The following is a 20,198-nucleotide window of genomic DNA, read 5'->3' on the forward strand; positions in this document are numbered from 1 at the left end:
ATCATTTTGATAAATTTAAGATGTGTAAAACGTGTACTTTAGAGTTGATATATTAGCTGAACATCTATACTTCATTTATACATTCATGCTATGCTTAATTTCATTTCTGTCATTTATGGTTGGTTTGCACAGCTTTGTGTATGTATGTGTATGCATGTGTACATGTATATATACACACGTGTGCGTGTGTGTGTGTGTGTGTGTGTGTGTGTGTGTGTGTGTGTGTGTATTGTGCTGTTTACATATTGTTGTGATTTACATTGCTGTGCTTGAGAGTCACCAGAATCAAATTCCCTGTATGTGTCTGTGCATATACATGGCCAATAAACGCGATTCTGATTCTGATACTTGCTAATATGGAGCCTTGTTGACTGACATCGCCCCATCAATTCAGTTCAATTCAATTTTATTTATACAGCACCAAATCACAACAACAGTCGCCTCAAGATGCTTTATATTGCAAGTTAGACCCTACCAAAAAAAAAATAAAAAAAAAGAGAAAAACCCAACAATCATATGACCTTCACCAAATAAGTTGACAGTTATCCTTTATCTCGTCTTCCTTCTCTCACCCCAACCGGTCGCGGCAGATGACCGCCCCTCCCTGGTTCTGCTGGAGGTTTCTTCCTGTTAAAAGGGGGGTTTTCCTTCCCACTGTCGCCAAAGTGCTTGCTCATAGGTGGTCGTATGATTGTTGGATTTTTCTCTATGTTATTGTAGGGTCCACCTTACAATATAAAGCACGTTGAGGCGACTGTTGCTGTGATTTGGGGCTGTATAAATACAATTGAATTGAACTGAAAAAGTTACAGGATGGCAGTGACCATTTTTTCTCTGATGTGTGACATGAAATTCCTTTCCAACAAAAACAATTTGTCCAGATTAGGAATGAGCACTTGAACACAGAGTGAAATCACAAGTACAAAGCTGTATCTCAGGTTTTCCCATAATGTAAGTTTAATCTCATTAACACGAGCTTATGTTGAAATAAACTGATCTGCCACTGTTTAACCTCCACCAGGCCTCTTTTGATCGTATATGACTTCAGTTTATTTTTAGAGACAAGTGATTTACCCTGAGACAGACGGCAGAGTGCTTGCAGCTTGCAATAACACAAGGCCACGGCCATGCTTTAAACCTGTACAAGGGTATCAGCACACAAGGGTGTGTGCGTGAGAGAAAGAGAAAGAGAGATAAGGTGAGACAGAGTGTGACGAGGCATGTGCGTGTGTGTCCTCCAGCAGCCATGATGCATTAGTGTAACCTGATCCCTTTCCTCCCCTGTGAGCCCTAACCTTCAGATAGAAAGAGAGATGCAGGTTAGAAAGGCATATTGTCTTATAAACGAGGCTGTTGGTCTTCATCATTGAATATGTCTAATATTAGATAACCTAGCTTATGAAGGAATCATTAATCTTCTTGCAGTTTAGCATCAAAACTCATGAAAATGCACAGATTTACAACGTTTTGGGGTTTTTTACTATTTGGGTCTCCCCATATATTACATTGCAAGTATGCAATAAGTTAAACAAAGCCCACCCATGCGCAATCACTTAATACCCATCCTTACCTGTACCTATAATGTGGCAATTTTACAATTCATCTTTGATTGTAATCTCCTCCACTGTCCTGACCTCCTGATTAGCAATACAGACTCCTTTGAAATTCTATATTAAAGCATAAAATGCTCATTTTGCTTTCATGCTTGTTACAAACCAGATAAAGCAATAGTGAGGAGGAGACGTTTCATTACGTTCCTTTACTTCATTTAAAAAAAAACTGTGTTATGCCTCACAGTCATTTCTTTCATTAAGGAACCTGGGTCATTATTGGCCCAAGTATAACAAAAGTCAATTGAAATTCTTCATGCCGAATTCATTTTGTAATAATGGTGTATTATTCCCAATTTTACTCCCCTACGTTAAATAATACTATTCCCGGAGCCCATTAAGAATTTTAATCATCACTAGCTGAAATACACTGCGGATAGATAATTACAGCTGATGATATTCACAGATAATTTGCAGATGATTTTTCCTGTCTTTTCTCTTTCTTCATTTCTTTCTGTCTTTCTTTCTATTCGCAGCTGGCAGGCTAATAAGTCATTGCTATCTGTCATGGTTGACATTTTTTTAAAAAGTATGAAACCAGCAGCTGAAAAAATGTGTCAGAAGAAGAAAGAGAAGAACATGAAGAGTTGAAACAGGATTTTTTTTTTTTAAGACAAAGGATCTAAAAATAGATATGTGGGAGAACAATGAATCATTTAAAGAGTTACGGTCACCAGGGTTTAAATATTCATTATGAGTGTCAAGTCGAACCTTTTAGCTCTTATGCATTACAGTTTCACTTCCTTCCTTATTTGATGTTTATTTTCACTTTAATTATGCATCAAACGCATGTTAAAAATACCAAGTCTTTTTTTTTTATAATTTGGATAACGAGAAGCTCGTGCATGACCCCTCACACTGTCACAGTTTAAGGTTTAAATCCCAGCAGATGTTGATTTACAGAGATACAAGTAATATACTCTTGTTGTGTACATACTTTTTTCCCTTGTACATGGTAAATGGTAAATGGCCTGTATTTGTATAGCGTTTTTACTAGTCCCCCCTAGGGACCCCAAAGCGCTTTACACACCCAGTCATCCACCCATTCACACACACATTCATACACTGGTGGAGTTGTAGCCACAGCTGCCCTGGGGCAGACTGACAGAAGCGAGGCTGCCATATCGCGCCATCGGCCCTTCTGGCCAACACCAGTAGGCGGCAGGTGAAGTGTCTTGCCCAAGGACACAACGACCGAGACTGTCTAAGCCGGGGCTCGAACCGGCAACCTTCCGATTACAAGCCGAACTCCCAACTCTTGAGCCCCTACATCTGTAACACAACATGAATATTTGTTTTTTTCTTGTATCTCTGTAAATCACATCTTGTGTGTGTGTGTGTGTGTGTGTGTGTGTGTGTGTGTGTGTGTGTGTGTGTGTGTGTGTGTGTGTGTGTGTGTGTGTGTCGGCGGTGGGGGGTGTACTTTTATATTATTCAAAGATCGAGTTTCAAAAATACACAAATAACCTAATTTGATTTTTTTTTTAAAACAAGAGCCCTTTTTGTAACTAAATTTTACTTAGTTCCTTACAGACAAACGGACACCTGTTCAACATAAAAGAGCCTCGAAACAAGAACAAATCAAAAACACAATGACAAATACTCAGTTGCTGTTTGTGTCAAAGTGTTTAGTTTAGTTTTCTGAAATGTCGGTGTGTTTTGCACTTCAGGGTCAACAGTAACTTACACTGTAACCCTGCACTTGCCCTTTTCCTCACCCCTTTTCCATCACATTCTTCTGGTTTTCAGCTACATTATTCTTCTCCCCATGTTCTTCCTGTCCCTTCTATCTGTTCATTTATCACCGGCCACATCTATTCTCCCTTCCTATTTCCATCCCCGTGTCCTTTTCCCTGTTGCTTTTCCACTGTCCATCCATCTCGCCCCCATCTTTTCCTTCTCCACTCTTACTTCACCCCTTCCTCCTCTTCACTCTTTGTCTCTCTCAGTCTATTACTTTCACCCTCTCCACTCTCAGCTGGGTGTCCTGTTCCCTCTCTCTCTGGGAGTAGCAGACCTCCTGACGGCTTAGTATTGATCCGCCTATCTCCTCACTTGCTCTCTCTCTCTCTCTTGTTCTCTCTCTCTCTCTTCCTGTCCTACACACATGCACACACATACATTAGGTTGACAAGATAAAAGGCTCTGCATACCCCAAGGCAATCCAGCTAAACAAGACACCAGTGGCTCTCAGCTTCTAGTATATGTATCAAGAACATCTTTTTCTGTTTTTACAAAAGAAAAAAAATAATCAAGATCGGAAACACTTAACATGCTCAAGGCTAGAAACAAAGTATGATATTTGTGATATAAACTGTTCAAAAATTACCATTCAGTGTATTCACAACAAGCTTGTTTTTATCTGCAAGTCAAGCTCTGCGTGAAATAACATGATTCGTGTAGAATCGCTGTGGTCGAAACATTCTTCAGCTGTTGCCTCAGAAAGCTAAAGGCAACCAGTACGCTGTAGCCTCTGTGAAGGAAAATTTCCGGATAATAATGCTATTTATAAGCTTTGCCCTGGGGGGGGGGAATACTTGACTCGTACTGGAAGTTCCTTGTTTTTCTGTAAGACTGTTCAAGCCAAAATGTCTTGGAGATGATGTTTAGGGCCCAGTCTGTATTGCATATGCAAACACAGTGAGAATCAGAAAAGGGCAAGGTTGAGACTTCAGTTTCTGTTTGATCAGCTGCCTTTGTCCTGACGGTCTTGAAGAGAATTGCTGTTCTGAAGAGCTTAAGTTGCAAAGAGGCACTTCATTTTTCCCATATCCGAATGCTGTCAAAAATACAAGTGTAGTGACAAGCAAATTATCAATTTATTTGCCTAATGAAAGGGGGGAAAGTTATGGATGCAGGCACCGAATTACAAGATGCACAGAATAATTATGCAACCTTTTCACTTTTTATTTCTTTTAGGTAAATATACGGACTAAAAATGCAATATCACTGTTAACCATGAGTCACTTTGGCAGAAATTTCTACAAATAGATATCTACATATAGCTGATGGGTTCTCAGATTGCTTTTGCAGTGACTGAACACAAGCCTGTCACCAAAATGCCTCCAGCTCAGTGTACATTTGCAAGTTGTACTGCCAATGTGTTGACATTTTGAATTTCCTTTACACGCCTAAACCTTTTCTCAAAGCCAGACACATAATGGTAGATATTTCATATTTCTGTTATATGAAGCAACAGACTTGTAATGCTAACGTGACCTGCACATCCTTTATTTATGTAAAATCTCATGAATTAAAATCAAAATATAAAACAGAATTTTATGCTCAGCAGTACAACTCCTTACTAAAATCAGTTTGCAGCTCTGTCTTTTTTTTTACAGCTGACATGCTCCGAATTTAGAGTAAGATGCTTTTGTTCAAAGCACCTTTCAGCAGTATAACAGCATACATTTCAGATGGGAATAAAACCCCTACCATGGCGCTGTTTGTGCCATGCCCAATCTGCTGCGCCCCAAAGCTAACAAGAGGTTGTCAGGAATCAATACCTGGCATGAAAAACGATGTGACTTTCAGCTGCTGTGGCCACATCAATCACGCCATTACCATTAGCTCATCTCTCGACACCAACTTGGACTCCGCTCTCCTGCCCCCCTCCGCAGCCTCTTTCCACTCCTATATCACCGTTTTCCCTCTCCTCCTCCACTCATTCTCATTCTTCTCATTTCTCTTTCCCTCCCTGCCTCTCTCTCTCTCTCTCTCGCTGCCAGCTCAGCGGATGCCCCTTGTCACAGCTCCTATTTCAGCCTTCTGAAGTTTCCTAATTGATCGCAATTAGAGCCGCAACAGAGCAAAGGGGTGGGGGTGGTGGGTGTGTGGGGGCGGCGTGTACAGAGATGTGGATAGAAAGCAAGTATGCCTGTGTATATGACAGACACACCGAGTCGCACAAATTCTGAACGTGTATTAAGCTTGGATATGTAGTACAAGATTGTATTAGCAACTTGACTAAACTGGACTGCAGTACAAAAGCCATCTGGAGTTGGCCTGAAATGTTACACGATTGTCACACGAGTGTCACTCCAACTCGCTTGTCCTGGAAAAAACTCGATTTTGTACCCAAGTTGATCATATATAAGCAGAATATGAAATCACAGTGTTGAAGTAGAGAGGTCACATTAAGCCAGTTCATAATAAAGTACGAAACAAGTCTTGCCAGTCTTTATTTTTTGTGTGGCTATACTGATACCAGCCCTCGGCAACTTTTAGACAGCAAGTTCCAGATTCTCGATGTCTCCCAGTAAGACGTTTTAGCTGTCATGTGAAAAGCCCTACTTCTTCAGTGCATTTTTTTTATTGCTTGTCTTTTATTTTTGTGACAGCTGCATGTCAGAAAAGGAATCAGACTGCTGTCTCGTCTGTATGGAAGTTATCGCTGTCTCTTTTCTTACTTTACTGTGTCCCTGTAGACCTATGCAGCCATGTTATGGCAGGGGGAAAGTGCTACATCAACTGAGGGCAAACGTAAATCCCCAACACCTGGGGTTGGGGATTTAACCAGCTGCTGGGACTAACAACTTCTCTGGCATGCATCGTGTAACTCTGAAATCCATTACCTTTTTGTGTTGCTGAAAAGGAAACACAATGGATGGCAAACAGTGCTACAGAAAAAACTGTAAGTCACTGAGTAGTATCAAAAGTGAGCAGATCATTAGTTAATCAGCCCATTCTGTCAACACAGTGGAAGCATTGGTAGAACACAAAACTTGTTTAGTGAAATCACAAAAACAGTAATAAGTTTGGGATCAAATCAAGAGCTGACAGAGTGACTTATATGAGACATCTGGGAGTCTGGAGTGTGAGGAACAGAGACCAAGAGATGTGTAATAGAGAGATGGAGAAGCAGAATGACAAAGGGGCAGAATAACAATAGTGCCAAAGCTTTTTCCATCCTCCTTGCAAACGTTCCCTGACCCCCCCCCCCTTTTTTTCTCATTTAAATTCCTCTCCATTGTTATTGCAATCCAGGCCTAACCCCCCACTGTCTGGCAAACACTCATGCACACAATCACACACTAACACTGACGGACATTAGAACACACATGCATTGACCTGCAACAGCAAGCAAGACCATCCCAAGGAGCTATGCTCACACATCGCTGCTAATCCCTGTCAATGGGCATACACAAGCAGACACTAACAATATCTGCTGGAAAGATGGGCTCAAGTTTCTCAGGCGGCAGATGTGTATGTGGCCTTAGCCATGCTGACATGGGCGGGGAGTAGCAAACAGCTCGTCAACAAACATCCAGTGTCGTGTCAGCGATGCAAGGGCAGGCAGACTAGCGCATTTCAGAGCTGTTCCTTGTCAACATGTAGAAATGATATAGCTAACTTGTTTCTATTCCTTGCCTTACCCATCCCTGCTCAGCATTGTTTAAGACCAAAGAAAACTCACTTGTCAGCAATCACATCCTACAGAGCAGAAATACTGCTCTCACTAGTGTTAGCCCACTCCACTCAGAGCTGTCTAACGCAGCAGCACGGCAAGAAATAAAATTCTTGTCAGCAATGGTAAGGACACGGCTGGGTTAATACAATTCTTTGGCCTATCACTCCCTTGTCAGCATTTCTAGGTCAAAAGCATGGCAAGTGGCACAGACCTTAAAATTTTTGCCTTGTCAATGTGCAACATTTAATCACTGCAAGTCATAATCTTACTGTGATTATGGCATAAATATTTGTCGTATGTATCCAACAGGTGGTAAATTTCAATGAAAATTTGCACAAAAAACATCACCTATCATTAATTCAAATTCTTTTCATTTTTTAATTATTCATCTCTGAAAATGTTTGTTTCACCTGTCACATTCAACATGCCTGTGTATAATTTGACGGTCACCAAAATTTGTATCTGCAACATAATTTTGTTCAAATCACATTAAATTCAATGTCTACACTGAAAAACCACTGCTTTTATATATAATAAATAATTATATTAGTATTATTCCGTATTCTAAGCAAACCCTCCCATATGGAAAAGATATATATAAATCTTATAAAGTTTGTATCTGTCTTGCATGAAACTTGTATGAAAAGCATACAAGGTCATGCATAATGGACCTTCCATGTGTATGGACATGTGCAGGTATATATGTATGTATATGTATACGTATGTATATTTAGTGTGTACATGTGTGTGTGTACATGTCTATAAATAGGAATAGTAGTGGTACAATAGCTATATCAAGCTATATAGTTTATGTCTTCAATATTTCCAACTATATCCATAGTCACATACTGTGTGTGCTACCATTGTATATAGTGTATCTTACTTTTTTTCATTGATTGTACTTATTTGTATTTTTGTATTTTCTTGTGATATCTGTACCTGAGCTGAGGTGACGCAAAAATTTCCCCGTTGTGGGATCAATAAAGTCTTATCTTATCTTATCTTATCTTATCTTATCTTATCTTATCTTAAGAGTGAAAACAGATAAAAGATCCCTTGAAAAATTCTATAAATGAAACTTGTATGTTTTGGATACTTACTAAATAAATATATGAAAGTAATGAGAAAGTGGCCACTTTCATGAGTAAATCATGTAAGCCTTATATGATTCACTATATGAAGTAGGCCACATCTTATGCAATTCTTTTATAAGTTTTTTCTATTTCTTTTCCATATGGGTTTGCATGTGTTTGGTCAATAACATCTTTGACTCATAATGTTGGCTAATTGAACATTTTTTTATTGAGTAAAATTAAAGGTTTGCGACTTATTACAATATTACACACCTCATGGGATTCTTAATGTCATCAACTAATCCTGTTGAACGCCACAAATATACATACATAATATATACTGCATACATGATAAAATATTTAAATGCATGGTACAATATTTTAATGAAGGGATATAGTAAACTAGAAAATTTACCAGAACAATATTGATGACAATCATGTCTCATGACATGATGATGCTCACCCAAATTGTTTTTTTCTTATCCCCACATTGCGTTCTGGTGCTCTATTTTCTAGACTTTGTTTAGTGGCTTTTGATAACTTCTCATTAATCAGCAGCCAGTCAACTGCACTGGGAAGATGCAAAATTTGCACTGACTGTTAAAATACGTAGTGTAACAAATGTAGAATGTGCACAAACTAAATAAACATATGTTAATAAACGCATGCATGGTGAACATAGTCATAAGGTCCCCATTCAGTGATCAATTGATAATATATATGATTGTGGAACTTGTATAAAATACTTCTCGATGCCTTATACATGTTGGGACTCAGTGCCCTGAGTTTATGCAAACTTTCCAGTCAGACTGGTCCACTCACCTACAGGGAATTTACAAAGATGTGTTACAATCATTATAATGTGATTTAAATTGGGATTACTCCTTATTGTTATATTGGTATTTCTTATTCCGTATCATTCCCATGTCAACAGTGATAGGTCAGAGCCAGTGATATTGCAAGAATTAAAAATAAAGAGTAAGTAGGTTAAGCCATAAGGTAATGGGTAAAGGGTCATTTATAGTTACACTATAAGAATGACACTATGAAACAAAAACAAAAAAACAACAACAACAAATATATAATGTAATTTAAATTCCCATTAAAATTGTTGTTTTTTTTTACACTTATTAAAGATACATTTTTTTAAATTTGCTTACAGAGATTTGCAGTGTACTCTATAGCCTCCTCTAGCTTTTTTTCCCCCTGAAAACTGGGTTAAAACACTGAAAAAACTCAGTGACATCTCCCTGTACCCAGTGGTAACTAATGAACGTTATTAAGCACTGCTGTGGGCTAAATGAAAGTGTATTAGCTATTCTAAAAAGGAACAAACACACTTCTTGATGCTTGACATAATGAGAGAACTAAAAAGAGCTCTCAGGTCATTTTGAATCCATTAGGACAGAGCAGGCTCTTAGGTAACACGCACACACAGATGTGCACATACACACAAAGATACAAAAAAAGGCGACATAAAAATAATTTCAAAAATCCCTCCTCACAACTGCAAAACCTAAAAGTCAATTTCAAAGTCAATTTTATGATAAAATGCATTTGCAAAAAAATCTGGGAGCTGTACATGGTACATTGTAGATAAATCAATGTTGAAATGATCTAAAAAAAAGTGTGCTTTTCAACTATGTACAACAAACACGTGGAAAGACTGATTGTGTATGTGCGTGCGCATACATGCATGTATCTGAGTAAATGGGATTCTGACGACCAGACGACCCGCAGTGATGAAAACACACTCCCACGTTACAGATCACCCCTACACACTGATGCACTAAACAGAAGGAGGTAGATGCACTTGCGTAAGTGTAGAGGAATTTGCCAACCTACATGTCAATGGAATCATTTGCAGAGAGAGAAAGATGAAAGAACTGGGTTTTGTGGACAATGTCTCATGTGTATAGTACATCATGAAGGCCTTTTTTGAATACAGCATCAATAACTATGCAGTGGACTTGTGTGTTTCTTCCAGTTAGTATTTGATATCCATCATAATATAAAAGAAGGGTGGGCTGTTTGAGTAGATATATTTCTTCAGAAGGACAACTCCCCCTTAGCAATATAACCAAATTAGATGCATTCAGTGGGAAAATGGCCAAAAACTTGCATAAAGTGTGTATAAAGCTACAAAATACAAGCAAATGTAAAAGTTACATTTGTTTCTGAACACAAAAGTAAGAGACCAGAGAGCATTATCAAGACAGGAAGAGGGAATGTGACATTTCAACTTCGAAAAGGTTATAACCTCCATCATGTAAATATATTTTCACTAGGCCATCCCTTTTCATCTGAAAAAGACAACTCTCATGTTACTCACTGAATGAAAAATGAACAGGGAACCACAAATGTGACATTTAACGGGGAAAATAAATGGACTTTAAAGGTTTTTTTGAACTGTTCCAACAAAATATTGAAAACAGCTGATGTGAAGATGTAACAAAGCATAGAAAACAAAGCAAATCCTTGTCATGTCCAAAATATTTAAATTAAAAAAAATATTACCCCCCCCCTCCCCCTATTTTTTTCAAGCTTTCAAGTCAAGCTAACTGAGAAGCATTGTCTAAAAATCGTAACATGAATTCATTAGCTTTCCTTCATGCCTCCAAACTAATAAATGCTCAAAGTAAAATATTCTATAACAATACCTTCATAGCATGGAATAAATGGATTACATGCTCAGAGCGGAGTCATCCCACTTTATTGAAAGTTTTCAAGTTATCGAAAAAAAAAAATACAACTGTATCTCCATTCCCATTATCAACCTTACCTGTAACGCACCTTCCGGTCTCCTGTGTCTCAGTCTCCTGAATATTCACTGCTCTTTGTTTATTGTGATTATCCTGCATGAGATATGGCTTGCTGCAAGCCAAATGTCCCAGAAGGGAGAATTAATTCTTGAACTTGAACTCAATTACAGTTATGCCGAAAAGAGAGTCTCTGAGTAACTGGATTGCCTTACACCTGTTTATCAAGAGTAAAGCTTGTGTGGGCTTGTGTCCTCGGTTCAAATCCCAAGACCTACACAAAAGAGCTGTGGCTGGGGAAAGCAAATCTCCAATTCTTTCTGCTCTCTCATCAGCTATAGTCAAGTCGTCCTTAAATAAGGGCCCTTCAACAACATTTTCACTGCAACTACTGAATGAGTAGCAATTTACATTTGCTAATTTTCAATATAATATTATCTGTCACTTATGAGACATTAAGACAATTCTGACAAAATAAGAATGCTCACATTTCTTTACTTTAATTCAATGACATTACATTTTTAGTTCCAAGTCTCTGTGACTGAAGAAAAGTGTGCACAAATACTATTAGTGTTCAAAGCATTGCTCCAGGCACGGATTTCCCTGTGTAACCTTATAGTCCTTAGCTGTCAGTATGAATGCATGGCATTGGCCTGAATGGAATCTGGATATCTGTCGACGTGTGTGTCCGTGCTGTCTGTGTATTTCTTGTATATATGTGTGTACATACATGCAGGTGTGCAGTGTCTGCATACCTACAGTTTCTGTATCTGATCACTGACATGTATGTGTTGCTGGAATTTCTGGACTGGGGAACTCTGCCTCTACAGAGTCCTTTCAACACCCGCCGCTCCATGCGCACGCACACACAAGCACATCACACATCCTACCGCTGACACACACATGTCACCACAGCAACCAGATACAGCTGAAGACATGCTACTGACAGAGAAGGAGAGACCACCATACTGGCAGACCAGAGCTTTTCAAAGAGTAGAGCTACTGGGATCGCTTATTACTTTTTTTTTTTCAAATATTTTTTTTCTTGAGAGCCAAAAAATTTCATATTCATCATCTCATCAAGTACCTGAAGGTGTATATTCACACTTACATTATTTTTACCACATGGGACTCACATTGACTGATTTAATCTTGAATGCTCACTGTCAAAACCATCATCGTCAAAGTGGTGTGATGTAAGTTTCATGTGTCACCACGACAGATTTACGAGATGATGCAATCTCACTACTGACATGGTTAGGCAGGAAAACAAAGAGGGGAACAAGCTTTTTTGCCTGTTTGTGGTGAACATTAAATGCACTTTGTAAAACACGATCAGCACAATGCATCATAAAGCTAAACTGTAAATAAAGGCAAGAAAACAAGTCAGATTTGAGTTTTGATCTACAGAAAGCATGCACACACACACACACACACACACAAGAATTAAACTTACTTCTGACAGGGCAAAATGTCAGCACGTTCCTCCTCTTCACCCTGTCAAAAACAACATGGAGTTAGTCACTGCATACACTAAAAATGCACTGTTAAGGATTTGACATCAGGATATGAGAATCTGATCTTTAAAGAGATTGAGCAGTCATTTAAAAATGGGGGGATTTAGGCCTGCCTTTCCCTAAGCTTTTTGAACACGACAAAGTAGTCACAACCTCTAAAGAGTGATTATCTGTGGTGAGGTTGAGAATATCATCAGGTCATCCCTATCTTTGCAGTCTAGTCCCCCCCCCCCCCCCCCAAAAAAAAAAAGCATACATAAAAACAGTCAATGTCAGTCAAAAGTGAGCTCTATCTAAAAGAAAGATTTGAAACATTACTGTTGAAAAGTAGAACATCCGGCTAAAAATACTAGCAAACCCCACCAAAGAGACTCTAAAACTGCACTTCCAGTTTGAAGCAGGCGACACATTACCATTTTGTAAAAATATAAAATATGAATGCATCCACACCATATCCTGTCTTTGCAGTCTTATCTACCCCCTACCCACCCTTCTCCACCGCTTCTTCCTACCATCTGGCTTTCATTTTCTCCACCTGCCCATCAGTCTGCAGGCAGAGACAGGTGAGCCTATTACACGCTTCTCACATTCTGCTAGACACACTCACAGATACACACACAAAAACACTCTAGCTCCACTTCATGGTAATTTAACTTGCCATGCACATCAGCCAAATCTGCTGCGCTGTAAAACGGCTGTTACCGCAGCCACGTCATGCTTCTGATGAAGTGGTCTAGTGTCCAGTATAAAAGCTACAACAAACTCCATTACAGTCTGCCGAATCATAGATAATGGATACGAGTGAAGAGGTTCAGCCCTAAAATTTCTATTTTGTGGTTTTGAAAAAGTGAAATGTTGAGCATTGGAAAAAATAAAAGATAATCGGAGCTCCTGTTAATAAATTACAATTATTGTGTGACTTGAATAATATAGCCAAGGGTTAAAGTGGGATAGAGCAGGTGAAAGAACCCTAAGTTCTGGTGTAGTGGGAAGCAGGTGAAATGAATCAGAAATGAAATAATTTTAGATAATAATGTCTGTTGTGGGGTGTAGCAAATCCAGCTGACCTATGTTGCTGCTGTATTTTACTGCTCTTTGTGGATTTAGGTCACTACATTCTGGAATACAGCAGATGCTAGATGAGTGATATCGTGGCTGCTTTCCAATCAGTATAAAGGTGGATTTAGCCAACTGTTACTAAAGAACTTTATCAAATTGATGACTCCTTCAGGAAGCAAGTCTTGTTACTCTTCTGGACACTTATTTGGGCAGTTATTTTGAAGCACTCTTTCAATTAACTTTCATTTTAATGGTCAAGGGGACATAAAAACTACAGAACATATCCAGTTAAATCTGATAAAAATCACTTAAAAGTTGGCTGACGTTGCACAAATATGGTTTTAAATCTTTCAGCCTTGAAAGATATATATTGTACCACAGTCTTTACTGTTGCAAAATTCCCCCATAAATTTCTTGAGGATTCTTTCAGTACCATATCTCTTGATTACAATGTCTGCTACCCAGGACCTAAAGTAGCGCCGACTGTAGATACCACTGCATTAGTTCAGCAACGTCCATCTTTGCAAAGTTTACCGCAATACTGCTTACTACACAATTTAGCCAATACAGTAAAGTGGTTAAACTAGGTAGTATAACTAATGTTGAGCAGCAACATTTGAATAACAAATTTATTTAAGTGATGTATATTACTGCAAAGTTTTATAGCAGATTTCTACTGTACAGCAGGGTTTAGTGTTTCGAAAAAACAAAAAAACCTCATCCGAGGATTTATTATTAGATTTTTTTTAAGTAAGCTAACACATCTAATATATACTACTAAAAGTGATGATCAGTGCACTACACAGCACAAAGCACATGCCTGGTCATTAAGAACTGCAATATCATTAAAATAAAAACAAACGAAAATCTCTTTGCTTAATAATGATGAAACGGAAATAAAAGTTATGGCCTTACTATGTAAATCCTGTTTTAATCAACTGCTCAGTAAACATTGTTGGCCAGGATTCATCTGTCCACTTTACAATATGAAAAAGCTTGAATTGTGCAGCATAAATAAATCCTATCAGAACTGTTATTCTTCCTACCTTCATCCTTTAGTTTTCAGTTCATTAAAAAATGTTGTCAGATATCCGGTCTCCTAATATTTTCTGGTATAGATGAACTGAACTGAATTCGGTATAACTTGTTGTTCTTGAAGGTTATTTATTTATTTTCAGAAATCTTGTCTGCCTGCCTGGTTGGGTGGTGGGAAGGCAGAGATAACAGGTAGGTGTGTGTGTGTGTGTGTGTGTGTGTGTGTGTGTGTGTGTGTGTGTGTGTGTGTGTGTGTGTGTGTGTGTGTGTGTGTGTGTGTGTGTGTTTGCCATGGGGACAAGGAGGATGGGGTAGTGGGTCGCTGGTGGCAATGCTGCAGAACATGTTATCATGTGAAACATCCCCTTTAAGACAAGTACACACTTTGTACCCATCACTCACTCTACCTCTTCTTGTTTGCTCCCCTGATTCTCTCCCTATTTCAGTCTCTCCTGGAGTTTTTGTTTCTTTACACAAACACATAAACCTTTTTCTCTAATTGTATCCTTCTTCCAGACTTTGACACCAGCTGAACTTTTCCAATTCAGCAGTTTTTCTTTAAACAATTTCAGAATCACTAAGAACAAACCATCATTAATAACACTAAAAACAAAAAGTGCAGCCTTCAACAATAAGTAAATAGATAAATATTTTAAAAAAGTAAATCAGCAGTAATCAATTCACCAGGTCTCCAGGTGCAGTTGACAGTTTTAGCAGGAGAGACTAAAAATATTTATGTGGATAGTCAAAGCGTGATTATTAAAGAAAGGATGACTGAGGGAGAAAACAAGGAGGAGCTGAATAGAGAACAGTAGCAGAAGGATTAAAATAGATAGATGAGAATGCAAACTGAGAGACTCTCAAGAGATAATTACAAACTCAGCATGTGTGTTTTCAACACCCCCATAACAGCAGATCACCCTGGTTCAGCAGCCAGAGATATCTGAGTTCCTTCTTACTAATACTTTTTAATAATCCTGACTCTAAAGCATCAAGGTGTGGGTGAATTTTCACTTTAGTGGGCAGCAAAATCACGGTAAAACCTCAAAATCATGGCTTAAAATCAGGTTTTAATTATAACATGAAGTTTTCTCAGTATGACTGTTTGCCTTGTGTACAGACTATTTATTATCCAGATGCTGGGCTTGTGTTTATCAAATCACCTGATTTCTTTAGTATGACTTGTGAAAAAGTTTTCATGAATAAGGTCAAAGTTTAGGAGGAATCAGGTTCTGCTCAAACATATTAAAAAAAAAAAACTGTGAAAACCGTGACTACTAAACTCACATATATATCTTCACATATAAAATCACATATTGGTGATTTTAATTCCCAGTCACTATTATTTGTTCTCAAAGTATTACATGTTTTATGTCAGTAGTATTTCATTGATCAAGATTGCATGTGTGATCCAAATGTTCCTTTCATTATTTAACAAGTACTCATAACATACTAGACATGCCATCACAGAGCTGGTGAATAAAAGGAGGAGTTGATTCCACACTGAAATATATCTGAAATATTAACATTAATATCTTACTGCTATCAAATGAGGACAGAAGAAGAAAAAAAACCAACCCTAAACTAAACATAGAGAATTTAAAGATTTAGCTGTCATTGGTTGAATGCTATTATAAATCAATGGGCTGAAAGGAGATTCGCTGAGCTGCACATTGCACAAAATCCAATGTGAATTCAGGCAACAATCCCTCAGTTCTCTCAGTCTGCTCTGTTTCCCTGCTCTTTCTGCTAAAACCAGAGCTATTAATACCGAGCAGAGGACTCAGATTAAGAAGATAAAGACTAAAAGAGCATATAGCAACAGAAGCTATGAACATAGTAGGAGGTAAACCTACTGACAACAGGTTGACCTGCTATTTTATTTGCAGATTACATTTGAGTGTTTTGTTTTTGAGTGACTGAGAACCTTCACAGACATTTGAGTGTTTAAAAAAATCTAAATTATATCAAATTAAATTATTTATATTCATCCAGCACCACAAAATGTAATGAAAGCAGAATTAAATTCATGACTTTGTAACTTTTGTTCTGTTCAATATGACAATGCTATGTCATATTGCAAGTTCTTCTGTGTAAAGGACACACAGAAGACATATTAGCTGAAGCAGCATATGTAAAGTCTCACCAAGAAAAACAACAGAATTGGTTTTAGATCCACATTTAAACAAACAAAAATCATATTGGTTATTTCACTACATCCCCTGGATTTTTAGAGGGTTGCAACAAATTGGGTTTTGTCTGGGGTTTAGAAAAAAAAATTCACAGGTGTATTTGTGACAATTTTCATTGTGTAGTTATGACAGAGCAGTGAGGCGACATTTCAGATCATCTTGAATGCAAATTAAAGGAAACTAACAAAAAAACCCAAACAAACAAAATAGACCAAAAAAAATAAAGTTAAAAAACTCATAAGAAGCCTGCAGTGAAAGACGCAAGGATTGCATAGTTAAGATGTTAGGAGAGGGAACTGGAGGCAGTGAGTTCAGGCTATAAGCCTTATAATCTGCTTCATAACTGTCATCTGACATCACTGCAGCAGATGCTTCATCTTGGATCATGTTCTGTCTGCCTGTTCTAAATAATGGGTAGGGGTCTTATTGTCATACTGTACTCTGATGAAAATGAAGAGGACTGAGGGAGAGCAGAAAAAGGCCATTGTTTATTATCCCACTACAAAACAGGGTGGAGAGGGCGCTCAGCCATAGACTGCACGAACATAGAAAAAGATGGACACAGAAGGAGGGGTGACAAGCAAACCAGCTCCTATACAGCTTTTGTTTTGTTTCTCATTTAGTGTCACAACCTAACTAGTTAGTCACCTAGCTCAATAAGAAATGCTTAATGTGACTTTTAGTGAACTGCATGCAAGTTGGGAATTTGCATCTGATGAGAATAATCTAATTTATTTAATCAGGAGCAAAAAAACAGCAAGAAGAAAATAAATCTAAAATGGAAAGTAATGATTTCCCTCAAGGATTTTTTTCTTTCTTTCTGAAATACAGACAGCCAATTCACTGAATGACCTTCATTGGAAATTAACCTACAGTGATAACACTGAATGCCAGTTCAGAAGCGGCAAATGTTCTCCCTTCATCCTTCATATTAACATTGTTTACCATGCTGCATTTCATGTTTATTTCCTCAACAAAAGAAAAGAAAACACGATGTTCTCGTTCTCCCTTTTGGCTCTTTGTGTCAGTCTCTCAGTCATCTTTATTACATTCAGTGTTCATTGCAGCTTGGTGTCTGTCTTTAACTTCAGGTTTACATATATGGTCAGCAAGGAGAGGTCAACCATGGGGCTTGAGGCTGCAATCACCTGTCAGCCTCACTCTCACTCCACCTACAGTAGTCAAGTTAATTAAGTGATTTAAGAGAGGAAAGCTGCTTTGCACACTATAAATGATTTCTTGTTAGTAGACATGACAAAAACAGAATTATGGAAAAGAGAGCAGCACTGTACATGACAGAAAATCAGCTTTTGATTTCCTGCCAGCCCATAACAGATGGCCCAAGGCTTTTGCTTTTTCTCATAAATTTAAATCAATTTTGCAATTAGTAGACGTTAAAATAGTAAAATTTTGACTTGATATGGTAGTTGAATGATCATATGTCTCAACATTTAATTAAAAAAGTAAACCTTTTATTGAAAATTATTTTATTTTATTTTATTTAGCTTTTTTTTTTCCAGAGCTGACTCATGGATATCTGGTTAGGTATGTCATTGCTACGGGTTTTCAGATTTATAAGTAGGCAAGTAGACTATGGTGGACTATTGCTGGGCAAGACTTTATAAAAAAAAATGTTAATAATTACTTACATTTCAATGAAATAACAATCCATAGTCTTTACCTTTTTTAATAACTTGTTTGAACATTACTGTAGAGTTGACTTTGAGTGTTGCACATGTATGGATACTGAATCTGCAGATGAAGCAGTTTCTATACTAATTGCAGTCTTGTTGGGCTAGATACCTAACCCCAAATTACTCCCAATGGATCCATTGAAGACTGAGTGTATACATGATAGGCTGGCATTTAAAGGCATAAAATAAAAGTAATTTGAGTGCCCGGTAAAAGCAGAAAAGTACTATAAAATTAGTCCATTTATAATTTACCATAATGCAAACAAAGACACTATTCATAATTGAGAAGGGCTTCATTTAAAGAGTGCTTTTGAAACAGCAAAAATAGAATGATTGCTTAAAGAATAAGAAAATGTGTAAATGTCAAGAAAGCTGGGAAGACGTATGGCTTATGGCCTATAAGAGCAGGTTTCTGTCAGTGTCATAAAATGTGTTAGATTTAAACATCAAACCTATTTAAATTTAAGCTATTTGAAAAAGATAAATATTTATGCATGTCAGAAGTACATACAGACAGGCATTGTACCATTATTAACGTTACGTATTCCTTATTGATAATTCCTTTACATTTTCTTATAGGAATGAACCCGGTGTACTAACAAGTTCGCCAGGTGTAACCTCTTCATATTCCAGCCTCAGTTTTGCATGAACAATATTACCAGTCAGAAAGTGATAATTTTACTGTGGGTCAAGTTGATCAAATCAATTGGAAATGTTCAAAGTAATTAAAAATGGGCAAAGACAGACGATAGAAACCCCAGAAGCAAGTTCAGTTGATACTCTACTCTCATTATTGAGAGTGCACCATGAAATATGGCATACAAGACGGGAATACAAGTGAGCAGGGAGTAAAGAGAGGTAAGGTATGAGGTAAAATGAAATGCTAAATTAAAAGATAAAATTAACTGAAAGAAAAAGTCTGTTACAGCCGTTTTAAATATGAATGTAAAAACTATCTTAAATATTTTTTATGTTACAGTAATAATACTCTCTTTTTATGTTGAATAGTGTACTTGATTTTGCTTTCGTTCTCTCAAACCACTACTTTCATTGATTGAGCCACCTTTTAACTGCCTGCTAGCTGATTGCACTGAAACCCTTTGAGACAAAAAAATAATAAAATAAAAATAAAGTAAAATAAAATAATTAGATAAGGTGGTTTGCCCAGAGGACTACAATGGTGACTGGGAAGCTTGGTAGACCAAAGAATGACGGCATCTAATACGGGAAAAGAAGAGATACAGAGAAGGAGAGAAGGTAGTTAGAAAATGGTGAAATGACTGGCAGACTGATAATAAAAGGCTGTCATCTCTACTGAGCCGTGATAAAGGACTGGATGAAAATGTGTTGAAAACAGAGTGGAAGGTATGGAAGGCAATGAGAAAGACACTGAGAATAACTGGGGTTATCTAGCAATGTTAAAGTAAATTGTCACCTCTTCTAGACACTGAGAGAACTGTGAGAGCGAAGGGTTAGTGGTAAAGAGAAAGCAAGATACAAAAATGGAAGAATCAAGAAAGGAAGATGAAATAAGCTTAAAAACAAGCCTAGGATGTAGGCAAAGTGCAGAGGCAAAAGGGCAAAAAAAAAGGAAAGCAAGACAGCAAATGTTGTCAAAACTTGGCGAGTGATAGAAGACATTGATCACAAGGCCAAGTAGATGTATAGCAAGAAAGATCAAATGGGAGAGATGAAGGGAGAACAGAAGAGCAAACTGGACTAAAATGGGCTTAAATGCCTATCACAAAGGAATGAGGAGGGAAATCAAGAGATAAAGACCGAGGGGAGGGAAGGCAGAGACAGAGAGCAAAATGGTGTGAAATTGACATGAAAATGGAGTTATGGTGGT

The 20,198-nt window shown here is 37.7% G+C and overlaps 1 protein-coding gene across 1 annotated transcript in view; it reads right to left on the reverse strand.

Annotated features, from left to right (window-relative positions):
- The window catches only part of cntfr (ciliary neurotrophic factor receptor), a 237,366-nt gene that overhangs the window by 192,427 nt on the left and 24,741 nt on the right, over positions 1–20,198 (reverse strand). The window contains exon 2 of the mRNA XM_085413595.1: positions 12,309–12,349. The gene's annotated coding sequence lies outside the window, so the exon portion shown is untranslated. The remainder of the gene's footprint in view (positions 1–12,308; positions 12,350–20,198) is intronic.

The sequence above is a fragment of the Rhamphochromis longiceps genome, linkage group LG7 (genome assembly GCF_057381845.1).
Source record: "Rhamphochromis longiceps isolate RC_006_pf linkage group LG7, R_longiceps_female_GT1.1, whole genome shotgun sequence".
In the NCBI taxonomy this organism is placed as follows: domain Eukaryota; kingdom Metazoa; phylum Chordata; class Actinopteri; order Cichliformes; family Cichlidae; genus Rhamphochromis; species Rhamphochromis longiceps.